A 10,525-nucleotide genomic window follows, 5' to 3' on the forward strand; every position below is an offset into this window, starting at 1 on the left:
TCCTGAAAGAGTCTGAGCAGCTGGAGAAAGCCTAACCGAAGAGATACTGAAGCAGATACAGACACTGTAACCGTTGGATGTGTTTAATAGAATGTACATCACATTGCTCGGCGGTTGCAAAATATCACAACTTGTGTGGAGTCAGAACCTCATATCAGAAAGAAGGAGCACTTTTTGTACGGGTCTCTACTGACCTGGTAACACTGTGTATCCCAGTACACAGTAATACACCGCACTGTCAGAGAACTGCGCATAGCGAATGGTTAAAGGAACAGTTCTTGCTGTGTTATCTAAAGTAGCATAAAGCAGCCGCTTCCCAAAGGCAGTCACATTGTTTCCAGTACTCGTTTTTTCCAATAGATATTGAGGATGTTGCTCTGGGTGCTGAATATACCAGAAGAAAACAGGAGAAGGATGTGATGTCGAATAATTGCAGTTTAGCTTCACACTCTCTCCGTAACTCACTCTGATACTCGGTGGATCCTGAAACACTGCCTCCATTTCCTCACTGGCCTGAATAAGAAGGATGAATATCGATGTCAAACAGAGAAAATGCTGCATGATATCAGAATACAGAACACAGCAGCAACACAGGTTCAGACCCTGAGTAATAGGTTTATAAATCCTGCACCACCCACCCTCCAACTCAACAGTGGGACTAAATGAACCAAAACCTGAAATGTGAACTTGAATGTATATCTGTGCGACCGATGAGCGGAAATGGCAACTTAGATGACAGAATGACAGGTTTTCTGACAGATGTCACTTTCCATCAGCCCTCCAATCAAAATCACTAAAATCAGTGACTTGATCATCACTTTGTTCTTTGTGGAGTTTGATACGGGCCAATTAACTTCCCCGTCTCCTGTATTAAGTCAGTGATGAAAACTCAAAGATTCCTTTGGCTGTAAAGCTCTTCGTGAAGTCCTGATGTCATGAACGGCGGTATATAAATGGAAGTCTTTCTTTATTACCCTTGAGAGACAGAGTGCGAATCCGAATCAGAAGATGGAATGGAAACGTTTACACTGAGTGCAGTTTTAACCATAACATCAAACTCAATATCAGGAGTTTCTTTCTCAGTATCTTTCTGACTCTGTATTTCTTGGTGTCACCCTACAGCTCTTCACCTCGCCAACCCTATCTCTGAACTTATGGTGTCCCTCACCATGTCCCTATACCGGGAAGGCAGATAGTGGGAGAAATATGCAGACAAATTATGCAATGATAGTAAAGGAGATTTTTATTGTCTCGTATTCATTCCATGCAAGACGTCGGTAAAGGCTGCAACCGAATAGCTTCCTACGATTAATTTCAGATGCTGATATAATCCAAAATGCTGGAAAAAATACCAACATGGGAAGATTTGCTATTGTATCTTGTAATCTGGAAGAAAGCAGATGAGATTAGAGAAATAACTGGAGGGGAATATTCGGCAACACAGATCATACTTACTCATTAAGAGGTTCGAGATGAATAAATGCTAGACGGAAAACAACTAGCGACTTGATTCAGTAACATGTGTACTGAATGGTAGCAGTGAACCAGAATGTTTGAGTGATTCAGGTAGATGACAGAAAATTCAATAAAGAAACTGTCACGTATGTTTGAGCTACATTGCTGGGAGTAAGTTTACCAGTGCTGCTCCAATTATGTTTGCACAAGGCATATGGAGGTTAGCGAATGCAGTTGATGAAAAGATCAACAATTGTCTTAGAATCCGTACAGTGCAGAAGGAGGCAATCAGACCCTCCGACTCTGCAGTGACTCTCTGGGAGAGTATATTTCCCAGGTCCGCTCCCCTCCTCACTGTCACCCCAAAGATTTATCCTGGTTATTTATTCTAACCCACAAATTTCTGAGCAAGTTGGCATGCTCAATGCACCTAACCTCCGCATCATTGGACAGTCGGAGCAAAGGGGACACCCCACCCAGACACTGAGAGCATCTGCAAACTCCACGTAGCCTGGAACTGAACCCGGATACCTGGAATTATGAGGCAGCAGTGCTAATCACTGTGACACCACTATACCACTTAATGACAGCCAAGCACGCACGATGGGTTGAAGGGCCCATCGCATGATCTGCAAATATTATGGATTTACAGAATTTCCTTGGTGGTTTACACATTTCCCTGTGCGGATGTGAGCAGTGAAGGCAAGATGGTACTGCTCCACTGGATGACTGTCAATGAAACGCGAAATGCAGCCATGATCTGCTCCGCTACTTTTGCTTTCACGGTATTTGCCCGGGTACAGGCAGCAGTGGAATCAATTGCTTCAGCAATTGCTGATGGCAGGAAGTGGGCCTGATCTACAAGGAAGGATCGCTGCTTAAATCTGGTGAACATGATCCATTTCCAACCAATCCAAGTGCGCAGAACACACGTGACCTTAAATGTATGTCGTTAAATCTAGCTTTTTTTTATTTACACCGCCTTTCTCATTATCTCTAGTAATGACCGTTTCATTAAATGAGACAAATAGACAGGGCACATTGATTGTCGGGTAGCAATGAGAAAACTCCGCAATGTTGGTCGCGGCACCTGCTGGCTGTTTCGGGTAACTGTTTGTCGAGTTTGTCAAACTCTCATGAACCCTTGAAATATTTGAATTAATTTCCAGTCATTTTACAGCGATAAGGATGTTTACAAAAAGGAGAGGTTGGTATATCAGAGAGACAGAGGCAATGAGACAGGGTTATGTAGAAAGTCACATGAGACGCAAAACTAAACAGAAAACGCGATTCTTTACAGCTCTCATTTATTGGCGGGGAACATCCATCAGTTCCGGCAGAGTAGCCAATCCTGTCCCTGGGAAATGCCCCCCCAGTTTCTCAAAAATTAAACCAGATTTCACTGGGGTTACCCTTTACACTAGTTTGGAATCATGGGCAGAATTAGAGCATTCTGTTACTTTTTATCAAGATGTAACCAACTGTTCTCCATGCTCCTCACTGATAATAATTACCCTGCTGCCCGGCGAGTCCAGTATTACATGGTAACCATGTCAACCAATGGTTATTTTTAAACCCTGACTTTTGAGCCAATTTGTATTGGTGTGACAGAAATGAGCCGTGAAAATTCAGTGTTCCTGCTCATTTCCAATTAACAATTCGGGAAGGACAGTGTGAACTGGACTGCTGTTACTTGTTAACCTGCACTGCCCCATCTCTACTCTGGTACATGCAGTATTCGGGGGAAACTCCGAAACATTTGCTGAATAAATATAGATTAGGATGTTAAGAAAGATCCCCAAAGTTAGCAGAGAGGTCCTCTGCAGATTTGCGGAAGGGTAAAAAAGCATCCTTTAAATATCGCCAGGGGCCTTCTGTCGATTGCTGCCGTGCACTTCTGTGCGATGGAACACACACTGCTGCGGAGCTGGAGCAGGAAAAAAACCTGGTTTTGCAGTTTGTTTTCTCGGCCTCTCCTGGAAACAATTGGGTGACAGTTGATCCGAGGTGAATATGGTTTCCTGTCGGTTTGTGTTTGAGCGGCTGACAGCGCCGCTGCTCATTGTGGCTGCATCTGCCAGAGGTTCTGTACAGCAGCGAGGAGCTCTCACTTATCTTGTTGAGACAGTTTTTGTACAGCAGTCAGACTGTTTTCCATCACTGTGAGGCTGAAAGCGCAGTAATACATGGCCGCGTCAGACAACTGCAGATCCCAGATAGTCAAACTGATGGATTTCTTCCAGGTTTGGAGATTAGCCGAGAAACGGTTTTTAGCAAAATCTGCTTTATATTCACCACCCCCCGAGTACTTCCACAGAATGTATTCGGGCTGGGAGTCTGGATGCTGTCGATACCAGAATAAATTATAGACAGTTTCTGCAGTTTCATAGTTGCAGTTTAATGTCACCGCGTCTCCTTCTGTCTTAACATCTGAGGGCAGCGGCTGAGTGACAGAATCTCCATGGGTCAGATCTGGAAAATATGTTCAAATAGATGAAGAATAGAGTGATGTGTTCTCAATAGTGAGATTCAACCAAGTCCTAGAAATAAGAAAACAAAGGTCATGTCCAGAAATACCTGTTAGAAATGCTCCCCATACAATCCAGATGATGAGTACCCGCATTGTCTCTGTCCGCTCTGGAAAGGGGGAATCGGGTATTTGAAGACACCCATTCTAATCCCCACCCTTAATAATCTGATGACGTGTCTCAGGATGTTCATGCGTCAGTTCCGTGTCTCGGAACAGTGGCACCGTGTGATTGGTAATTGCTCAGATGACTGTCAGTGAATGGAAGCTCTCCAACTTCTACTCTATTCGGTGTCCCTGTTGGGAGAATTGTTCCGCTTTGGAAATGGGATGTCAAGAAAAAAACCCCTTCATTTTGTCATTGGAACGGCGGAGTAAGGAGTTTTGATGGATTTGGTGGATTTTCAATCAATGTTCTATGCACGTTCTCTTAGCTTTAGCATTCAAGCACTAGTGCCTGACCCGCAGTGAGAGTCTAGACAACGGTGGAGGCTGTGGGTCACAGAATAATTTTAAAGCTGAGTTTAACAAACATTTTAACTAAAATTTATGTCACGGTTCATGAGGATCGAGGCAGAAAAGTAGATTTGAAAGGAAGATCAGTTAAACTGCAATCTGACTGAATGGTAGATCAGATTTGCAGGAGCTTAATTTTTATGTTCGAATGTTCAGATATCGGTGGATGGAATGTGACATACTTTGCAATCTTCGTTTCTTTACTAAAGGAAGAGGGAAATCGATCAGTGAACTCTAGTTGCCTGCTTATTATTCCTGAGATAATGTAAAACGTGTACTATGGATGCTGTACTGAAAGCTGACCATGACTGAAATCAGTAGGGTTAGGATATCAAATTGTTATGATGCAGCTAATTATGACATCGCCTTTTCTTCAAAGGTCCACTCAGGGACAACAAGATGCACTTTGTAGTTGTGGCCCCCTGTCATATAATATACTGAGAAGAGTCAACTTCAAGAACTTCCACTCTTTCTTCTTAATCATTATCAACATGGGGTCACTGGAAAAGTAGTTCATGGACCCAGGATGATGCTTTGAGAAAAGCAGTTCAATCCCATCATATAAAGTGGTTAGATTTAAATTCAATTTTGGAGAAAAGTATTCAAAATTCTACTCCTGCAGCTTGTTAAATTTAAATGTGATGAATTGATATGAAAAGCTAGTCGCACTGATGGTGCTCGAAATCTGTCACTGCAAATCCACCTTATTCACTAATCCACTTTGTGGAAGGAAATCTGCCTTCGTAGCCTGGCCTGGCCTGCATGTGACAAGAATATAACTAACTCTCAAATAGCCCAGCCCGTTTCGAGGATAATTAGTGATCGACAAAATCTTGGTCTTGTGACAGGCGCCCAGTTAATATATTTTTTAATAAGTGTCGTCATCATTTGACTAATAGTAATCCTAAATTACAGCAGTCAGGAGAACAGCATATTCTTTACTTTTAATTGGGAGGGAAACGCAAAGTGAAAAAGTGATATATTGACCAGAAGAGGTCCGCTGTCCTTTTGCTTCCTTCTCCCGAATCTGTAACGCTGCAATTCAGGAAATATTCTCCCGCAGTGGAGATACAGATTCAGACCCCACAACGCCGTAGCTCCGCCCGCATTCCTGATGCAACCAGTGCCAAACAAGCAAATCGACAGAACTGTTTTCATAGAATCATAGAGTCCCTGTAGTGCAGAAGGAGGCCATTCGGCCCATTAAACCTGCAGCGACAACAGTCCTACGAAGACCCTCTCCTCATAACCCCATGTGTTTACTCTCCTAATCACCCTAACACTAAGGGACAATTTCGCATGACTAATCCACCTAATCTGCACATTTCTGGACTTTGGGAGGAAACAGGAGAAAACGCACGGGTGTAACGTGAAAACTCCACACAGACAGATACCCAAGGCCGAAATTGAACCTGGTCCCCCTTTGCTATGAGGCAGGAGTGCTAACTACTGCGCCATCTTTCCGTTCATTTGGTAATGCAGGGCACATGGGGTGAGCCAGAGAGAGGGGGGCGGGGGGAGCAGAAAAATCGGACTGCGGATGTTCCTGCCAACAGCAACGCGATGTGAATGGAACCATAGGTTGCGTCACCATCATTTCAAGTTGGGAGAAATATATAACAACTGCGCCCTCTGACGGTGACTCAGGGTGCGTGATACTGTCCGCAAGTGAAAGGTTGTCTATGGGCAGTCCCCAGCCGTCTTTTATTGAGAGACGTGTTTTCAAATAATTCAACTATATAAATAGACGCTAGGGAAATGTGAGTAATTTGAAAGAAAAATGCATTCTGGATCATTTCTGAATCTCTTCCTTTCCGTCCTTCCCGCATCATTTGGCTTTGTATTTAGCACTCGTAATGTCTCATTTTCCTTCAATTCTCCTTCCATACTTATCTAATCTGTTGTCCTGTGCCCGTAATCCTAAACAGAAAATGAATTCCAGAATTTTGACGCAAGGGAGTGGCGATATTGTTCAAAATGAGGATGGTGTGCGGATTGAAGGGGTGCCCGCAAAGTATGGTGTTCTCATGCAGCTGTTCCTCTTATCCCTTGTAGCTGGAAGAAATTCGCAAGGTGCTGTCGAACCAGGCTTGACGGATTGATATATTCCGCTTCAAGTGTGTACAATAACTTCTAATGGAAAATTGCTGGTTAATAAATAAGGAACTGTGGCCGCCGTTATTTTTAATCAGATTTTTTTTATTGATGAGAAACGTTATACAAACATTGTTATCCAAACTACCCATTGACATTGGAATACACTAGTTTATAGTGTCCACTTTCTAAGCCTCTTGTGACATCCACCTCCTCCTCTTCCACTTACCATGCCCTAAGAGGGATTTGGTGACTATAGACGTCCATTAGATCATTCAGTGATTGATCATTTCAAAGTTCTCCAGTGGATTGCCATTGACTTCTGCACTATTGTTGACCAGGAATCTGCTCCGTCCCCATCACCAGCCATCAGCAATACTGAAAGCATTTACAGGCTGATAATCAACATGTTCGACCAGGTTAAGAACGTGACCATCAAGTTTTGAAGTCTTTGTTCTGCGGAACAAAGGGACCTTGGTGGCTTTGGTCATTGATCTCTGAAATCGTAAGGGCATGTTAGTAAGATGATGAAAAAGGCATAAGGGGCACTTGCATTTATCAATCGACGTAAGAAGTCTCACAACACCAGGTTAAATTCCAACAGGTTTGTTTGGTAGTACACGCCACAAGCTTTCGGAGCGCTGCCCCTTCATCAGGTTGTTGTGTTCACAAACAGGGCATATATAGACACAAACTCAATTGACAAAATGCTGAGAGGATGTTTCCCCTCGTGGGACAGTCTGGGGACATTGTCTCAGAGTAAACAAGCGGTAATTGAAAACAAAGAGGAGCAATTTTTTTTCAGAGAGTTGTGAGTCTTTCTGGACTACACGAAATTCCTTATGTAAAGAAAGATGGTAATGCGTTAAAAAAACGTCTAGAGAAGGTTTGCTATAATAGTATCCAGGTACGTGCGGGTTATCTGTATCAGCAATAAGAATATTGATGTTAGGTTTGTATCTACTGGAGTTTTGAAGAGATATCTTCATTGAAAGTGTTTAAACTATAAGGGAAATTAACTGTATGGATGTGGAGCGGATATTTCCTCGTGCCCATGTTGTAGCTGCACTGGATATTTCTGGATCTTTATATTTCTCGGAGCGTATATATCTGGGCTCTTTTTTCTCCACCTATTCCCAGTGCAGTTGTATTGTCCACAGGAGGGCGCTCTCTGATCACTTACCGAACATCACTGTCGCCTTCTGCAGAGAGTGACTAAAAATGGGTGGGGAAATAAAGTCCAGCCAATCGCATCACGTCTTTTTTGACTCTTTCAATTTCTCACATTCCAGGTTCAGGACAGACAGAGATCATTGTTTCCGTTTCTGGAGCTCAGACTGGAACGCTGAGAGTAAAAATGTTCCTGATTCTAGTTATTGCACTGATCACGGGTCAGTGATTCTGATCACATATTGTATATTGCAAAACTTGTGGAAGTTCCCTTTCCCAACTCTGTGTAACAATTGTCTTCCTCTGATTCCTAACGCACTGTGTCTCTGCTATTTATTTTCAGAGGTGAGTAATGGAGAGTCAGTGTCTCAGTCAGAACCAAGAGTTGAAGCAACAGAGGGTGAAAATTCAGCAATACCCTGCAGTTACTCAGTGCCGAGTTCAGCTGCACAACATGACCTGTTCTGGTATCGCCAGTATCCACACCAAACTCCTCAGTATCTGCTCAAAGCCAGTAGTTATGGGTTTAGCGATACAGCTCCCGGTTTTGGACACTTCAGCGGAAATCTCAACCAGACACAAAGCACGTTTCACTTGTCCATGAAAGATTTGAAGGTGAGAGACAGCGCAGTGTATTACTGTGCGCTGAGACCCACAGTGAGAGAGGCTCCCGCGGGCCTCATACAAAAAGTGACCCAAGTCGACAACCGTTGCTTCGGGATCAGAGAAAAAGAGTCAGATCTCTACGGAAATGCGCAGAAAATGAAGGTCACAATACAGTCCCAGCTGAATGATATTCCCTGCTGAGCTCAGCCATTGTCAGTGTTGTGAAATGTCACATTTGCCGTCCTATTATTCCGGGATCAAATCCAACCATTCTCCCATCCCAACCGCACAAAATCTAGATTATCCCAGATGAATAATTTCCTTAATCTGTACTTAGGCACCTAATCCGGAATTTTTCTATCTGCCAGGCGGCACATTTTAAAAGTGACCTATTATCAAATGCAATCTCAGAATTGTTTCATTGTAAAGTCCTTGGAGCAGAAATAATGACTGATTGAAGTCAGAGCTTTACTATTTGAGGAATGATATCCTTGTTATAGAGGGGTACAGCGAAGATTTACCATGCTGATTCGTGGGATGGCAGGTCTGACATATGAAGAAAGATTAAATCCATTAGGATTATATTTACTGGAGTTTCGAAGAGTGAGAGGGGATCTTATAGAAACTTATAAAATTCTAACAGGGTGGACTCAGAAGATTGTTCCCAATGGTGGGGGAGTCCGGAACTAGGGGATCATCTTTTGAAGATAAGGGATAAAGTGAGGTGAAGGGAAATTCCTTCATCCAGAGAGTGTTAAATATATGGAATTCAATCCCACCAAATGTAGTTGAGGCCAAAATGAGGTCTGATTTCAAGAAGAAATTTGATATAGCTCTAGGGGTTAAAGGGGTCCAGGGATATAGGCGAGGGGGAAGCAGGATCAGGACATTGAATTCCAAGATCAGCCATGATCACGATGAATGGCGGAGAAGGCTCGTGCTTCTAGTTTCTATGTTTTGAGTCTATGAAATATTTCCTGGTGCAGAGTTGAGTGACTAATTATCCCCGAGATATTTACAGCATTAACTATTAATTATGTTAAGTCATGAATGTTACTCATTAAAACCTGTACATTAGGCTGCTGAATTCCTACAACGCAGAATGAGGCCATTAGGCTCAACGAACATGCCCCGACAACAATATCTTCATCAAATATCAAGTTTTTCCTCAATATAAACACGGGCTGTGTATCTGGATATTGCCGGTACCAGTATAAATTGTATTCGCCCATTGTTGCATTATAAGTATAATTAAAGTCACTGTTTCTCTTTCCGCCTTTAATTCTGAGGATAGAGACTGATAAATCGCCATGACTCAGATCTGAAAAAAAAATGTCCGAACGGAAGTAGATCAGACAGACTGAATACTTAAACTCGGTGTTAAACCATGTTTATGAAATGAAAGTAAGTATGAAATGTGTTTGGTTCACGATTACCCGTTAGGAATATTCCCCGAACAACCCAAATGCCGCATTGTCACTCTACATCGGGGGAGTTGGATATTTGAAGACACAATTTCCAAACTTCATCCTGTGTATTTTGCTGCCTGCCGTGTCTCGGGAGGTTCACACTGCATTTCCCTGTCTCCGGGGTGGTTCTGTGGGGTTAGTAGTTGGTGAGCTGGCTGCCAGTGAATGGATTCACCCTGAGCTGGGTTCAGTCAGTATTCTGATTGGACGAAATAGTTTCCTAGGTAGACACGTGGGACGAGATTTGTCACCGGAAACATGGGGTTACTGATGGGGTTTATTTATTCCGGCTTCAATTCTCTATGTCGGATTCCAGTAGAATCGACATCCGTGAGCGGATAAAGCTCGAGTCTCAGCTTCTTTCATCAGCTCGACAGAGAGGGGCCACAGTTGTAACTGGAGCGCTTTTGTGAATCATTATTAATTCTTGTGATTAGATCCATATCCTAATTCTACACTGAACTCCCTGCACAATTGTTTCAGCAGAAGTTTCATGTGATCTGTAAAATGCTCCGAATTTACAGATTCTCTTTGCTGTTTTTCACTCTGACCTGCACTGGGGTGACTGGAGCAGATGAGATGACGCAGCTCCCTCGCCAGAAGGTTGTGAGTGAAGGGGGAACCATGTCCATGAACTGTACCACGACCACTGCTTTTTACATCTTGTATTGGTACAGACAGTCCCCGA

The 10,525-nt window shown here is 43.1% G+C and overlaps 1 pseudogene; it reads right to left on the minus strand.

The window, feature by feature from the left end:
* Positions 1 to 3,562: 3,562 nt before the first annotated feature.
* On the minus strand, positions 3,563 to 7,782 carry LOC145363573 (T cell receptor alpha variable 38-2/delta variable 8 pseudogene; annotated as a pseudogene).
* Between the last annotated feature and the right edge of the window lie 2,743 nt (positions 7,783 to 10,525).

This window comes from Carcharhinus amblyrhynchos, unplaced genomic scaffold (genome assembly GCF_965287045.1).
Source record: "Carcharhinus amblyrhynchos unplaced genomic scaffold, sCarAmb.v2.hapA scaffold_39, whole genome shotgun sequence".
In the NCBI taxonomy this organism is placed as follows: Eukaryota; Metazoa; Chordata; class Chondrichthyes; order Carcharhiniformes; family Carcharhinidae; genus Carcharhinus; species Carcharhinus amblyrhynchos.